The 17,282-nt window shown below is 38.2% G+C and overlaps 2 protein-coding genes across 2 annotated transcripts in view; one reads left to right on the top strand and one right to left on the bottom strand.

The window, feature by feature from the left end:
* Positions 1-17,282, bottom strand: part of CMSS1 (cms1 ribosomal small subunit homolog) — a 401,568-nt gene that overhangs the window by 326,849 nt on the left and 57,437 nt on the right. The gene's annotated exons all lie outside the window — the stretch shown is intronic.
* The window catches only part of LOC118616869 (filamin A-interacting protein 1-like), a 32,141-nt gene continuing 28,011 nt past the window's right edge, over positions 13,153-17,282 (top strand). The window contains exon 1 of the mRNA XM_036242371.1: positions 13,153-13,246. The gene's annotated coding sequence lies outside the window, so the exon portion shown is untranslated. The remainder of the gene's footprint in view (positions 13,247-17,282) is intronic.

Genomic DNA, 17,282 nt, shown 5'->3' with positions numbered 1-17,282 from the left:
GCAAGGTGTTGCCACTCCTAGCCCCACCTCTTCTTTTCTTCTTTTTAAGATATTTTGTTCAGATGGAGTGGGAGGGGGAGAGAGAGAGAGAAACATCGATGTGAAAGGGACACACCGAGAGGTTGCCATGCACATGACCCAACCAGGGCTGGGGACAAACTGCAACCAAGGTACGTGCCCTTAGCGGGAACTGAACCCGGGTCTCTCCGGACTGCAGGCCAACGCTCTAACTGCTGAGACAAACCGGCTAGGACCCCACCTCTTCTTTGAAAACAGCCATAAGCTTTGCTCTTTGAAGGCTGACCAGAGCCATCAAGCATGAAGACTGACTGGGGTGAGGGATGCAGACCTATCACTGGATAGTTAGATGGTTAAGGACTTCAAGTCATTCCCTCCTGAAAACCATCTTCAGGATCTCATTCCCCCAACTTCTAGCTGAGGATAAAGCAACTGCAATGCAGTGATAAGAAAAACACACAAACACACACAGAAGCAGTACTATCACAAACACTGCACACATATGCATGGACTCACATTCATCTACTTAAAGGTAATGAATGAATAAATATATGAAAACATAAATAATGGTTTCTATGGTATTTAAAACATTTAGTCACCAAATCATATCAATAAAGCAACGATTTGGTATTACAATACAGCAACATCCCAATACATAGCCGTAGGCAGGTGACTTACCTTGTTTTTCCCTACTAGAAAGTTTAGGCTTTAATAAAATCAGAAAACACTGCCAGAAGAACCCTCAGAAACAATAACATTTCTATACATTGAACCTCTTCAGTTCTGTTACTAGTACTTTGTTTCTATTTCAAAACTAGTTTCCTTTTTATTTTTATTTTTTTTTATCCTCACCCAAGGATATTTTTCCATTTTTTGTACAGATAGAGTGGGAGGGAGAGAGAGGAAGGGAGAGAGAGAGAGAAACATCGATGTGCAGGGACACATCAAGTGGCTGCCACCCGCACGACCAACCAGGGCCGGGGACAAACTGCAACTGAATTATGTGCCCTTAGCGGGAACCGAACCCGGGTCTCTCCGGACCGCAGGCCGACGCTCTAACCACTGAGCCAAACTGGCCAGGGCTCCTTTTTTTTTTTAATGGTAAAAGAATGATAGTGAATTAAGAGAAAGGGAAAAATCTGGGGAGAAAAGAATAAACTATTACCTGAACTGTTTCTAAATCAGAACTACAGCATTATAGAAACATGAGCCAATAGGTCGGCATAATGATCAATTTCATTATTACTTACAGCTGAGATTATTAAGAAGCAATAATACTATATTCTTACACACCTAAAATTAGAGATGTCATATTCTTCACATGAGCTAAATAATTTTCTACACATAGTATTTATGGAGTCAGCAGAGATAAAGAGACCTAAATTCACTTTGTAAAACATTTAATATTCTATGAGAATAAGCAGAATAAATGTAGCCCACAGAAAAATATTATGTCAAAAGAAAAAGATCAACAAGTGACATGATATTTACATTCACTTTCCACAGGAAAAAATAAATTATAATTTTAGCAAAAAGGCATTACATCTGTTGCTTCTACTCCATAGCTACTAAAGGCTAAGGGCAAGGAAGAGTCTCTAAAATAATAGCAAGAGTTAGAAAATCAGTGGGGATTTTTCCTCTCTAAAACTGTAATGATGTTTTAGAAGACTGATGGATTTAAATGCCACAAAGCTTTAAGCCTGATCACCTCTAATTTTGGGGAAAGCAAAAAAATAAAAAGCATACATTTGTGGGGACAAAACAGATTTTAAAATATGAGAGCTTCCAAACTTTCTATTTGGCCTTAAAATTCACTTCATAGAGCAACGGGTCACTCATTCACTTAGAACTATGTACAAGTCATCCAGTAATTTAAAGAGAGCAAGACGAAGGTTCAGATCAGCTGAATGATATTGTCTGTGTAATTCACCCAGTCTGTGGGTACTGCTGAGTGTGCTGAACATAACATCTCTATAGTTTCCTTTGTTGGGGTCAGCAACAGGGGGTCTCCATGCTCGTTATGGAGAAAATTATAGGCCAATAGTATACTCGAAATTTATACAAAAGAGAAATGGGAATAATAATAATCCACTGGGCCCATATGATTTACTGGAATATGAACCTATGTTCAGGTCAGGAATAAAATCTGATTACTCTATAAACCAGTCATATTACTCTCTTTCCCTCTGACAGTTCCAGACAATAACACATAAGGGCAAGCCTTTTGGTGGGTGGCAGGGGAGGCACAGAGTTATGGGAAAGGTCTACTGGCTCCTCTGGAGACATCAGAAGAGATGGTCCTTTTTCTACCTCTGGGTTTGCGTGTCTGGACAGGATACCTAGACCTGCTGAGGCCATCCTGCTACCCGTGACAATGAAGCCATCCAGGGGAAGAGGCCAGAGCCACAAGAAACCAGAGAAGCAGAAGCAACATGTCATGTGTGAACCCTGCCCTAGGTTTGGATTTTTTGCTGTGAGATGATATATTTCACCATTGTTTCAGACAAAGGGAGTGCAGGTTTTCTGTTGACTGCAGCAGGAAGCATCCTAGCCAATGTGTCATTTCCTTTTGGTTACTCACATTCTAGACTACAAGGAGGACACTTCTCAATGGAGGCAGACAAGTTAAAGTCACCATATGCTGGGAGCTCTTCTAAGATGTAAAACCATGTTACGTTACATGGTATTCTATATAAAATTAGGGACTTACCTGGTGCTCTGTCAAAAGCTCTTGGATTTAAGATAGGGCTACCTACCTGAAAGTGGCATACTTCCCATAGAATAATTTCCCTTTGAAGTACCTGGAATGAGGTTTCAATGATATTCGGTTTTAATGAAGAGAGATTCATTAAAAGTACAGAGGAAGCTTCCTTTAACTCTCTTAGACCATTTCTCTTTACACGGGGCTCTGACTAATTTGTGTTTGCCTCAACTGAAGAGTAACAACTGAAAAATAAGAAAAATAATTAGATTTAATATAAACATAACTACTAAGTGGAAGTAGATCACAGCAACCCTAGACAGCAGACCTATATTTCTATTAACATGTGGACCTGACAAAGATCAAACAATTGGCTCTAATATATTATTCAAAATATTTCCTTTTTAGGTATTTCCTACATAGTTTTCAGGTTGATTTTCAGTATCAGATTATATTGTGCTAATATCCATTTCTCATGGTTAAATTGATTAGCTACTATAAGCTATTGCCTCAATTAAAAACAAAACAAAATACTTAAGCGCCAAATAAAACATAAAATATTCTGAAATATACAACCCTCAGATGGCAAGTTATTAAGGAATATTCAAAGGACAAAGACTGAATAAAATTGAACACCCAACGAGGAAAGCAAAGCATCAAAGCTGGCTCTTGGCCCTGGCCGGTTTGGCTCAGCTATTGGAGAGTCGGCCTGTGGTCCAGAGAGACCCGGGTTCGGTTCCCACTAAGGGCATGTACCTCGGTTGCGGTTTGTCCCTGGCCCTGGTTGGTCGTGCGGGTGGCAACCACTCGATGTGTCCCTTTCACGTCGATGTTTCTCTCTCTCTCTCTCCCTCTCTTCCTCTCTCTCCCTCCCACTCTATCTGAACAAAAATGGAAAAATGTCCTCAGATGAGGATAAGAAAAAAAAAAGCTGACTTTTGCTTTGAGAGCATGTTTTTTTTGTTTTGTTTTTTAATTTATTCATTTTAGATAGGGAGAAAGGGAGGGAGGGAGGGAGTGAAGGGGAGGGGGAGAGAGGGGGAGAGAGAGGGAGGGAGGGGGGGAGAGAGAGAGAGAGAGAGAGATTTATTATTCCACTTATTTATGCATTCATTGGTTGACTCTTGTCTATGCCCTGATTAGAGATCGAACCTACAACCTTAGTGTATTGGGACAATGCTCTAACCAACTGAGCTACCCATGTTTTGAACTCTGAGAACTTAAATTTTAGTTTTTATGGCATAATAGGGCACAGAGGACAATGCCTAGAGTCTTCCAAGCCCCACATAAAGCTGGAATTGCAAAGAGCTAAACCATCAGAGTAAAGGTGACTTGGAAACAAAATCAACCTCTAGGAACTGTTAAGGAAAACTGCTTTCCTTGAACTGTAGTATTGAGAATAAAGGGAGAAATAAACTCCACTGAGAATTTATAATAACAAGCTAGGCCACATGAGAATTAGCAGCGTAAATCCATACAAACCAGGTGGTCCAAAAACCCTGGGCCTAGAGATTCTGGCATTTGGTAAAAAAAACAAATAAATGTAAATTCTTTCTAGAGAAAGCTACCTACATTCAACCTAGGGTTCTAAGAATGCCCACATATAAAGTTCCTAGATGTATGACTTCATATTTTAAAAAATTCAGCCCTGGCCATTGTGGCTCAGTTGGTTGGAGTGTCATCCTGTGCACCAAAGGGTCATGGGTTCAATTCCTGGTCAGGGCACATACCCAGGTTACAGGTTTGATCCGTAGTCCAAGAGTATATGGAAGGCATCCGATCAATGTTTCTCTCACACATTGATGGTTCTCTCAATCTCTCTCCCTCTCCCTTCCTCACTCTAGAATCAATGAAAAACATATCCTCAGGTGAAGATTAAAAAAAGAATTCAGCCCTGGCCGGTTTGGCTCAGCGGTTGGAGTGTCGGCCTGCGGTCCTGAGAGACCCGGGTTCGGTTCCCGCTAAGGGCACGTACCTCGGTTGCAGTTTGTCCCCGGCCCTGGTTGGTCATGCAGGTGGCAGCCACTCGATGTGTTCCTTTCACATCGATGTTTCTCTCTCTCTCTCTCTGTTCCTCTCTCTCCCTCCCACTCTACCTGAACAAAAAATGGAAAAATGTCCTCGGGTGAGGATAAAAAAAAAAAAAAAAAGAATTCAAAGCACACTAGAAAATAATGCAGAATGACTGAAAGCCAGAGAAATGACAGTAAAATAAGGGCCTCTGATATTTAAAGACCCCAGGCATTTAAATGATCAGACAGAATATTAAAAAGCCCTGGCCGGTTTGGCTCAGCGGTTGGCATGTCGGCCTATGGTACAGAGAGACCCGGGTTCGGTTCCCGCTAAGGGCACGTACCTCGGTTGCAGTTTGTCCCCAGCCCTGGTTGGTCGTGCAGGTGGCAGCCACTCGATGTGTCCCTTCACGTCGATGTTTCTCTCTCTCTCTCTTCCTCTCTCTCCCTCCTGCTCTATCTGAACAAAAAATGGAAAAATGTCGGGTGAGGATAAAAAAAAAAACAAAAACAAAACTTAATATATTAAAAATAAAAAGGGGAGTTAAATTTCTAGTTAAAAAAGTAATAGGCTATTAAAGGCCAAACAAATTAGTGGGGAAAAGTAGAAACTTTTGGAAATGAAAAATATAACTGCAGATCAGCAATGAGAATTAGTGAACTGGAAGAAAAATCTGAAAAAATTATAAAATACAGCCTGAAGAGCTAATGAGATGGAACAACTACAAGAGCAGTTAAGGAATATGAAAACAGAGCTTATAAGAAGGTCTAACGTGTCTGTTTTAAAAAGTACAGAGAGAAAAAATTTTACAGAAGTCATATGTGATGAGGTAATATTGCCTGAGAATTTTCCAGAAATGCAAAAAGGCACTGAGACACATATTCAGAAATTTCAATGAACAGAAAAGATAAAAATAAATCTATACGTAAGTACTTAATAACGAAATTACAGAACATCAAAGACAAAGGTAAAATCGGAAAAGCAGCCAGAGAGAAGAGGAATGACAATTAGACTGATAACCGACTTTTTAACAGTAAAATGGGAAGCCAGAAGTTAGTGGAATACCATCTTCAATGGGCTGATAGAAAACAAGTGTCAACCTAGAAGTCTATACTCAAAATTAAAATCTTCCCAAGAACAATAGTATAAAATAAAAACATGTTCAAATAAATAAAAAGAGAGCATCTGCAGAGAGCCAACTTCCAGTAAAGGAACTTCAAAAGGATGCATTTAGAGTAAAGGAAAGTGATCTCAGATGGAAGCCCGGAATAAAAGAAGAATTGATGAGCAAAGAAAGTAGTAAACAGATTGGTATATCTAAAGCAACACTGACTAAAAGAATAATAATAGATGATGATAGCATCTTGTGGAATTAAAAAAGGAACTACAATACAAGACAACAACAATATAAATTGGGAGGGTATACTCAGAGTTAAAGTATTCCAAAGTCCTTAAATTTTTAGAGGAGGATTAAAATTCTGATCAGTTTTAAACTTTGACCATATAACTTGTGAGGTACCCCAGTTTTCTGTTTGGAATAGAATGGACTTGTTGGGGAAGTAACAAATTCCTGGAACTGTTCAGCACTGACTAATAAAACTAATGACAACTAATGTATATGTACCAATTCCTGGAAAGAAAGCTGAAGTTCTCATTTGAGAAAGAATTCAATATTACAAGGGTGGACACAAGACTTCTGAAGTCACTTCCAATTCTGTACTTTATGATGCAGACTGGATGCGTAATGACATAAATTATAATAGGATTTCTCATATAGAGAATGATGAATTGGAAAGCATGCAAGACAATGGTGTTACATCATAACACAGAATAATTATTAAAAGTTCAGACCTCTCCATTACATTTTTGGCCAGAGTTATCAACAAATGGCCAATCTTAATGGCTTGAGTTGATTACCAGCAATACACAAATCCCCAATGTAAAAGAAATGCAATAAAATGACTGCACTGTTAACCATTAAAGTGAATAACTAGTTTATTAATGCTCCAAATTAGTTATATAGTTAGTATAAACATAGGTAAATTATTCTAATATTAATTAGGATTTCAGACATAATCTTTTTGACTGTTCTAATCCCATTGTTTAAACCATTTTTGATTTTTCATATTTCCCAAGAGACGTGAAAACCCAAAAAACATAGTGGCTGAGTCATCAATTTACTGTCAGCCTTGGGGCTAGTCCTTTAGCCTCTCTGAGCTCCAATGATCTCACCTATTTAAAAGGGGGGAACAAGAAGAGGAAACAAATAATGTTTTCTAAGGCCTTTTACACTCTAAAAATGTGATTTTATGAAACAATCATCCTTGATAACAAAACTCAAAGCATATTTCTTAGTCTTAGTTTGTTCATTATTTTTCCCAGTGAAGACATCTTTAGCCATAATACAGGGAATTGAAGCATTTAGTCTGTAACACCACCACTGACTGCTCTAGCAGACAGTTTAATTTAATCCTTGGTGGTGTTTGGAAGAAGTTGCCTGACTGAAGGAAAAGATTTTACAGTTAGATGCCACCTTCCTCAGGCCTTCTAGACCCATTTAAATTTAGTTTACATGATTAAAAGTTAGTTCTCATGCACTGCTATATTGAGTTTTCAATGATAAAAGAAAACATACTAAATGTGACTTACCCATTTAGTTTACCCCTAGTTGGCCAACTATTCCACTGACATACTAAACAGTTCCAATGACTTCCAACTAATAAAATCTGCTACATTGTACTTTAAACCCAAAGGTCTTTTTTCACAAATATTTACCCTGAAATCAAGCTCCACAACTACACAGAAAATTTGTCAGACTGGTTTCTTTAAAAATGCATTACTTAAAACAGATAAGGTGTGCAAACTCTTTGACAAGGCTCCTTTAAAAAAAAGGACTGGACAAAGCATTGAGAACAATCTGTACTGGCAAGGGACAAAGATGATCTAATAGGTCTTTTCCGTCTCTAATTTCTGTGATTTGAGGATTTTTTTTTTTTTTACTTCTGCAGTAATACTTGTGAGTTCAACAATTTCTCAAAACTACTATTAGTTACCAAGGAAACCCAAAATGTTTGCAGGAATAAATAAGCAAATGTACTGGACCTAAACAGCAAGCTTTTCCTGCTTCTCATTTAATAATCTTATGGTGGCGTCATATTATCAATTCCTCATTCTCTCCAAGTCATTTTGCTCACCTACTGGCAGCTCACTAGAGTCCCATAGCCAACTCATAGCATCCCATGTAAACCAAGACCAAAAGGTCTCTAATCAACAGAAGATTCTGTATTAAACACAGACATGCCTACTTCACCTGGTGAAGAAGAAAAACCATGGCAATACCAGGGGAATAGCAGGCAGTGACTGACTTTCTAACTACCATTTCTAGAAAAAATATGCAAATATGTGCTTTTATATAATCCAATTTTTACAGAAAAGCCATGAACATGATTAAAATATATTTAATAAAGGTAAAAGGTAAGGCTCATAACACATACACATGCCCAACAGTATGAAAACAATTGTTTTATAAATGTTTAGAAAAAGACTAAAAAGAAATACAGTACATCAAATTGTTAATACTTGGCAGTATTTATATAGTAGGACTAGGTTTAAAATATCTTTTAGTTTTCTACATTTTGCAAATTATGAGCACTGAACTACTTTTAAATTGATTTTTAAGGCCACAAAATAGCATTCATTTTCATGTTCAAAAAGGGCTTTCCATTCCCTAGCATCACCACTGACACAGTTGCTGTAATCAGCCCAAGTTAGCCCTCATGGGTATTAAGCCCTGTTCTAAAATCAAATTAGCTGGAATATGAATAGGAACAGTTCAAGAGCCTCTAGAAAATTCAAGGACTATGGACGCCAAGGACAGAAATTTGGGCTACAGATAAGTAAGAGGATTTATATGTAAATCTAAATTCCCTGAAGGCCATTAACTGCTGGTGAAAGGCTCTCAGTGCATAGAGTAAGTGCTGCGCTGCCTGGGGATATATTTTGTGGGGGCATTTATATGTACAGAGCTTGGCAGATGACACCTGGCAGCAGAAAGAATGAAAGGAAGAGGTTAGAAAACTGCCCCTGGCATGGAGAGAAGGTGCTTTCATCCCTCAGACTTTCCTTCTGGCTCCTCATTTTAAAGTTGCCCACCTGTGTGTTAAGCTTCTTCAGCCTTCCTCATAAATTGTGTGGCAGTAGAGGAGAGATCAGCACTGGATCCATGGCAGGTTTGCCCAATGCTCAGGGGCAAAACTGCTTTGCAAGAAGACTGCCAGTGAGGGGTCAGAATGTTCCCTGAGATGGAATACTTCAGTGCCAAAAGCACACGTTCTGGCCAATCAACTGCAGCCTGATGCAGTGAAGGACCACAGAATTCTGTCTCTTCCTATGCAGTCCTGGATCTGGCCCATTCTGTTCAGCTTCTCATACAGGACCATGCCCATTACAAGAATGGTTGTTTTTCTTTGCGTGTTATAGTATTTTCCACATATACTATTTTACAGAGGTAAAGGAGCACATGTGTCACATTCAAAGTTAGCATTACCATCCCATATCCTACAGCAAAGCTTTCAGAGAGCAGTGCACATCACCCTTTAAATGATGAAAGAACCAGTAATGAAAATCGTGGGCAGCTGAAAGAAATGTTCAGTTAATTATGAATACTGCTTCTCTGGCACTTACTTGGATGACTGAAGACTTCACCAGTCATAAGAAGAAACAAAGGCAGGGAGAGAGGACATGAGAGAAAATACCAGTTACTTCACAAAGGGGAATTAGCTTTGACATGCTTAGTAACATGCCCATGATATTTTAAAACAGTTAAATAACAAGGACATTACTAATATTAGCTGCTGTGGTCATTGTAATATCTTGGCCTTGGCTTGAATCATGGGAAATTGCTGATATTCAACTGTTTTTGACTATCAGTGACTTCATACAGTTCAGTCAAATCAATACATCTTAGTTTCCAGCCTTGTGGCCTACAAAACCTTCTTCCACATTAGAAGGTAATTAGCTTAGTAGGAAAATTCCTTTGTACTATTTCCAAATAACAACTTAAACCTACTGCTGATTCAGATCATAAATCCAGATTACTAATTGAAGAAAGGACTTTAATTTGTAGGTGTGCTTATTTTTAAGAAATTCCTGATTATAAAATAAGAAGAGTCATATAGCAATTGGACAGTAACATTTTCATTAAAAGGAAGTAAAACTTTCTCAGTCAAGACTGAGGCACAGTGGTCATAATTCTATTTATTCTTTTCATAATAAATATATGTCAAAAGCCAAGAGAACAAAAATTACATCTCAAAGAGAATTTTGGCAGAAAGAGGAAAAGAAATAGAAGTCTACTCATTAACTCATGTGGCTAGTGGAGCACAATGCCAATGGCTGGGTGGAGTTTGTGACACAAGACCCAGGGTGCTCTTGTGTCAAAAATCCCCCTTCCTCAAGACCCTTGACTTTCATCTTTTGGAAAATTGTCATAACACTCTAATTTTGATAGAACAAGACATGTTGCTAACATCCTCAAGAAAACTGTCTTAGTAAATATACAGATTCAATATGAAAAACATTCCCTAGAGTTATTCAGTGTACAATCAGGGTGGCTCTGGTGTGTGGACTGCGAAGAGGGTGAGTCTTGGTATTCTTAGTTTAACATCCAGTCTGGAAAATAGAAATACAAACTTCTCAATTAAATCAGAACACGTCTTTACCAATAACACCTCTAAGAGATTCTGAACAAACTATTAAGGGAAGACAAGATTGAGGCTGGTTCAAATCCCTGCATTCATTACTTTACTGGCAGTGTAACCTTGGTCAAGTCATTTTTAACTTTCCAAATGTGTTTCTTCATCTGAAAAGTATGATTAATACCACCTCAAAATGTATTGTGCAGATTAAATGATGGAGTGCATGTAGAGCACTAAGTACAGTGATTGACATGAATTCAAATTAAGAGCTCAACAAATGAGAGTTAACATTGGCTCCTGAAGAGAGTGGTCACACAGTGTACTCTCAGTTGCAACACTGAGTCATAACTGGATCAGAGACCAGTACTTCAGGGAGTAATAGCACCAGGCAAGGCACACAAGGAGTTAAGAATCCTATCCTCTTTTCTCTTGCCTCAAAAGGTCTAGACAACTCTTGCATTCACTTAATTTCTCCATTCTTCAGTTACCCCAGCTGAAGAAAAGGAGGAAATACTGAGAAATTTTACAGGGGAACTGGGAAATATAAATGCAAAGCATGAGTAAAAAAATGTGAGAAAGAAATAAAAGGCAGTGTCAAATGTTAAGAAACCTCTGTATCTATCCAAAGAAAAACGGAGGCAAAACAAGTTACAAGTACTAGTGAGGTAAAGGTACTTTATGTTACCAGTTTAGAGCTGAGATTCAGGTGTTTATGCTTCAGGCCACTTTCATAACAGTCATTTCATCTTATTTGTAATAAATCAAATCTAGCATAAAAGTTTCTTTTTTTATTTATTATTATTTTTTTTATCCTCACCCGAGGACATTTTTCCATTCTTTGTTCAGGTAGAGTGGGAGGGAGAGAGAGGAACAGAGAGAGAGAGAGAGAAACATCAATGTGAAAGGAACACATCGAGTGGCTGCCACCCGCACAACCGACCAGGGCTGGGAACAAACTGCAACCGAGGTACGTGCCCTTAGCGGGAACCGAACCCGGGTCTCTCAGGACCGCAGGCCGACGCTCTAACCGCTGAGCCAAACCGGCCAGGGCTAGCATAAAAGTTTCAAAGAGAGTGTTTAGTAAGCAAAAGGCAAGCATAGGAGACTAAAAAAGCTTAAATGCACTTTACTAGTAGTAGAGTAATAAAACTAACAGAGCAACATCTAAAAAGTTAATACAAAACTGCAAATCAAATATTAAATTCAGTTGAAAGGTATGGTCATTCACTTCTCTTAAAACAGTATAACTGAAATAGTGTCAACAATAAAAAATTAAGAAAAAAAACAGTATATATGAAAAGCAGGGTTAGTTTAATTTAGGCTTCTCAGTAGAGGTAGAATGATCTAGAGTTGTCTTAAGTGACCTTACAATTTAGCAATGATGACACATTTGTTTTTACACCCTGCATCTTTGTTTTCACAGCATTTTCAATAACTGTACATTCTTTGCAATCAGCCTTTCTCCACTCCACATTAAGGAAAAGGGATAAGCACACTATTTTCATTACTCTTGTTTGACAACACATATGGAAACAATGGTTTTAAGCAAGCCTATCCTAATGTAATTTTAAAAGATTTAAATAGACTCAAGTTATTAAAACTATTCAACTCAGCTTGCAAATAAGGCAGCCACATATCTATAATTTATTTAGCAGATTCATATAGTTGGCTAGGACTTTAGAGATTACTTCTAATGGATGTGCAAAGTAATTAGGAGGATAAATCTCTTAATTCAGTAATATTTGGTCAGTTTCCTTTTTCTGCTCAGGTCTTTATTTTTTATTTTGTTTGCTGGTAGAAGAGAACTGGATTAAAACTGGTTCTAAAGTTCTATTTTTATACTTTGTCTTGAAGTACAGCACCAAACATTTAATTTCTTTAATAAATATTTTCCCTGCCAAATAAACTGATTAGTTTTAACTACTTTCATTAAAACACAGGCAAGCAGAAATGAGGAATGAAGAAGTTCTTTCAGGAAAAACACTGAAAAAATAAGATTTCATCTGGCCTTCCCATCATCACTTGAAGAATTGTTTGGTAGTTACATCATCAGGAAATAAAATACTATCCTCTAAGGACCCCTACTCTTTACAAAGAGGAAAGAGAAAATTTGAAGTCTAAATTACCCCCCGAGATGTCTCCGAAAAAAAAACACAAAAAAAAAAACTTCTGGCTTTCCTCCCCTGCCTCCCCCAAGCAGCCAAAAAACAAATGTGGAAAAATGTATTTACAAAAGTTTAAACAGAATAACAGAGTATGTTTGTAAAGTATGTGTATGTAATTGTCTAACTACTAAGTTGTACACTTGAAGCTAATACAAAAACAAAATAATATTGAATACAAACTGTAATTTAAAAAAAAAGAACAGGGTATTTAAGAATCCGAAGTAATAACAGAAGCTTTAGAGCCTCACAACAGAAGGAGAAAGTACAAGCGGATGACCATGACCCCACAAAGACTTGATTTGCCCGGTAGGAGGACGCCTGCGTCCTCCTCCCCTCCCCCCCTCCCCCCTGCCCATTCCTCCCCGCCGGGAGCCCGGGACCCACGGTGCATTCACACGGTCTGAGCGTCGGCGGTGCCTGGGAGAACTGCTGCGCCGCCGTGGGTCTGGCTGTCACCCGAGGACCCCGCCGCCCGCGCCGCACACGCGGAGCGCCTTATAAGGCAGCGCAGTGACGTAACGCCCATAGGCCGGGCGCGCTCGGCGCCCAGCTCGCATTGTTCGGGCGACTCCCGGAGCGCGCACAGCCCGCTCGCAGCGCGGCGTGACTGCGGCCCCCGCCCGGCCCCCGCCCGCCCGGCGCAGGCAGCTCAGGTAAGCCGGGGACAGCTGCTCCGCTCCAGCAAGGGGCACTGCTGTCAGAGAGCCAGGTAGTCAGTCAGTAGGTGGCTTTTCAAGTTATCAGCATCATGAACTGCAGACAGGTTTCGAAAAGCGCGTCCAATGAATTCTAGCTTCAAAACCTTTTCCAACTCCTACAAAACTTGAAAGTAAAAGTTTTTTTCGGCGGAGGAAACAGATTTGGGATTTAATTTTAAATATTGAGAGTGAGGGTTGACTATATATTACACAGACTTTCCAAGTGAGCTACAACACATTGAGTCCTGCCTGTATTAAGAAATCTTAGGGGAAAGGGTGGAGGGGAGTATATTGTAATACAACAACGCTATCTCCTGAACTCTCGCCTCTGAAACTCCCTTGTCTTAGAAGAGCAGAGTGCAAAACGCTGCCACACGGTAGTGCATTTGTTAGCGAACCCCCGACCCCATGCCTTTTGTAAATCGCAATATAAAAGACTAGAAGACTGTTGGGAATACATACATCTTGTAATTAAGAGAATTTAAGTCTTTAAAGTACAAAACAAATCTTACAAGTTCCATTCTATCTTAAAAACATATGTCAATTTGCATAAGGAAGTAACAGCTATCACAGTTTTAAGTTATAACTTTTTACTTCAACTCCAGTTGGGATAAATGACAAACTACACCGAAAACTAAAGATAAACTAGCTTCTCTAGAGTAATATTTTGGACAATTTATTATGTACAAAACTAATTTAAAAGATAAAGCCTATAGAAGAATTCTGTTCATCAGTGGCATTTCGAACCATGAGTAGTTACATATAAACTCTTAACAGGCTGTTGCTATAAATGAACCCTTATAGTGTGATAATTGAACACTTGGTAGATACTGCAAATCTGTATATTTTAGTTTACTTTTCAGAATAAAAACTCAGCAGCGGAATAAAAATATAACATGCTATATTAAGTTTAAAACACTGTAATAGAAGATGAAAATTTGATTTATCACTCAAACTTTTTTGGTCTGAACATATATTGTAAAACTAAAGAAACTGTGAGAGAATTATTTCCCTTTTTAAATAGCCTTTGTTTTATTTGTCATTTGAAACATAACATTATATGCTTAAAATTCGAGATATAGCTGTGTTTCTAGTAATTCTGTGTGAGTTTTATAAAGTATATGACATTGGTTCCTGTCATTTTTGCATCACAGGGCTTTGTTTTCTTTGCTAATTTTGTTTGGAGCAATGAAAGACTTTGGTTTTAGTATTCTAAGAGAAAAATTATATGTTATTTGTCCTGAAGATAGGCTATATAAACTGCAGGTTAGTACCAAAAAGTAGGATTTCCCTAAAACTATTATTTCAAATCTAGGGAAGCCTACTATAATGAGAAGAGAGGGGCCAACACCCAGGTCACTGTGGAGAAAAGTAGGGAATATGCAATAGAAAAGTTGTTTATTTGATATAGGCTGTAATTGGAAACTGAAAAATTCCTGCCTTGGGAAAAAGGTATTCCACTCTTCTGAATCTAATAGAGGAGGAGGGAAACAGAAACCATCAATTATTGTTTCAACTATACCCAAAGTACCATCTGTACCATAAACTATAGCTCAACTGTTGAAAATCATAACCTCTATCAAAGCTCTAACAGCTGTGTTTCCCAGAGTCTGCATTTTATTTTTTTAAAACAGGCAGACATCAATTTTGAAAAAAAAATTTTTAAATGACACACTTCAGTATTCCATACTGTTTCCCTTTTATTAACTTAAAAGCATGTTCAAGGAACAATCACCATTAAGACCCTTTTAAAACTCAAAGTTAAACAAAATTTATTGTGGATATATAATGTCATAGTGGCTCTCTGAGTGAGCATTTCTTAGACCTTGGGGCAATCTATATGATGGAAAAAATGTTTTAGATAGAATAAATGTGAATTTTTACATTTTCAAATAAAGCATCTATTAATTTTATGCTTAATTAAATTCATTTGCCCTTTTATGGTGATTATGATTAACTGTTAAGCCACTGGTATTTTTGTGATATTTTCCTAATGCTGTGATGGAGTCTATAGTAACAGCCAATATAAAAACAAATTGAGCTTTGAGCTTCCTAATTTTCAAGTCCACTTGCAATTACCATTAACTTGCTTTCTCAAAAAGGCTGTAAATTTTGTTTTAGGGCTCTCTGCTACCCCTTCCCCTTCCAAAAAAGTGCCTTTGGTAATAAATGGATATTGAGGTAAAATAAAATGTGGGAGGAAGAATAAAATGCCATTAATTCTTCTTAGGTCACGTTCTGTCTATATCTGGTGCTTCAGGGCAAAGTGAATGCTTTTACAAGGTAAAGGGAGAAAAAAACACAGCCTTCTATTTAAGGGGAAAAGGAAGGGGAGCAGGAAGAGAACTGTTTATAAATAAAAACTGAATATTGTGGAGTAATAATCAAAGGATGTAAAGAAATATTCATTTCAACCTGCTTCAGAAACTGAAATCTGTTCTCCACAAAGCCAGTCATTATCTTTTAAAAATCTAACACATCTTACCTATCCTCGTGGGCATGTCATTAATTTTAAATGTTTTTGGAGTTTAATTTGTATTTAACTACGAATTTAGCTTTACTTTAAACTAATTGTTTAGTTTTGGAAATCATGTTTAAATAAGGAACTAGAAATAAGACGCTGCACATGGAGCCAGCATCACAAACTTTCAAAGAAATATTTCTATGGCTGCTTCTGCCATCACTATAGTATTTCTGGGCCACCAACCCAAGCCTTATGCTTGATGTGTGCTACAAAGACTTTTAGAACCCCCTCCGGCTAGTGGTCAGTTTCTACTTCGAATGTTGGGTGCACTAATTAATTCCCAGTGGATTGTCACCAATACTGTTGTAACCACTCCTACATCCCTCTTTTTCTTAAAAACAGGGTTGAGATTCTCTCTCCCTGCACTTCTGCACTAATATTATTTCCTTTCCAACTGGGAAAGAAGCTGGGCAAACAAAATGGGAAGGCCCTCCAAGGAAAGTCCCTTGGTTCTTTTTCAGATATGGGGGAAGCACTCTTCTTTCATGATTGTTCTCTCAGATGCTTTAGCAAATTAAGACAGAACAGCAAAGCAGTTTTAATTCTGACTCCAAGAATAGAGAATAACACATTAGCAATGTTCTTTCTCCAGTCTGACCATCCTCACATTCCTATGCCCTACTGGTTTCAAAATAAGATTAAATCTTAAAAGATACAATTAAAAAATATATATAAAGCTTGGGGAATGATGTATGTGTGTGTTGGGGGTGGGGAGTAGGGAAGTATATAGAGGAATAGATAGGTAAGTGTATTATTGGGACAAGTAAGGATGCAGACAGACATACACCCAACTCCTTGTTTCTGTTTATGATAACTACTGATTCTGGCCTGAAGGACAGTTATCATCAGTAAAAGAGAGCATATATTAGTTATATCAGAATAGCAAACACACAACTCCATAAATGTGAGTATGAAAAGTGCCTTGATAGATTCTTCTGTATGGACAATGTGAAGTCCCAGGCTCTAGAGAGTATGTACACATGTGTACACACACACACATGCACACACACACACACCCCTGGCAGGAAATGTCCACGGAATTTTATATCTATAAGAGGCCGTGGAGGCCATCTAATCCAAATGCCTCACCTTGCAGAAGAAGCTGATGTCCACAGTATGACCTGCTTCAGGGACACAGAGCTACTCAGAGGCAGAGCCAGGCCCCCTGAATTTGTGGGCTACAGCCTTTTGTTTCTCCTTAAATTAGTGGTAGGAAGAAAGTAAGACAGAAGCCCTAGAAGTCTTGACAGTATAAATGTTAATTTGGATATAAAGCCCATTTAAAAAAAGAAAATAAAAAGTTCAAAGTTCTTGTTAATAAATAGAAGGCAAGAAAAAGGCAGAAGGAAAGGAGTGAGGTGAAATTAATACAGTCCAACCAAGATACAACAATGGAAGGGGGTAAGAAAGGGAGCACAGAGAAAACAAATAATAAATGTACTTACAGGTTCTCTGGGCAGCAAATCT

Source organism: Molossus molossus, unplaced genomic scaffold (genome assembly GCF_014108415.1).
Source record: "Molossus molossus isolate mMolMol1 unplaced genomic scaffold, mMolMol1.p scaffold_m16_p_5, whole genome shotgun sequence".
Classification (NCBI taxonomy): Eukaryota; Metazoa; Chordata; class Mammalia; order Chiroptera; family Molossidae; genus Molossus; species Molossus molossus.
This window is presented reverse-complemented; position numbering and strand designations above follow the sequence as displayed.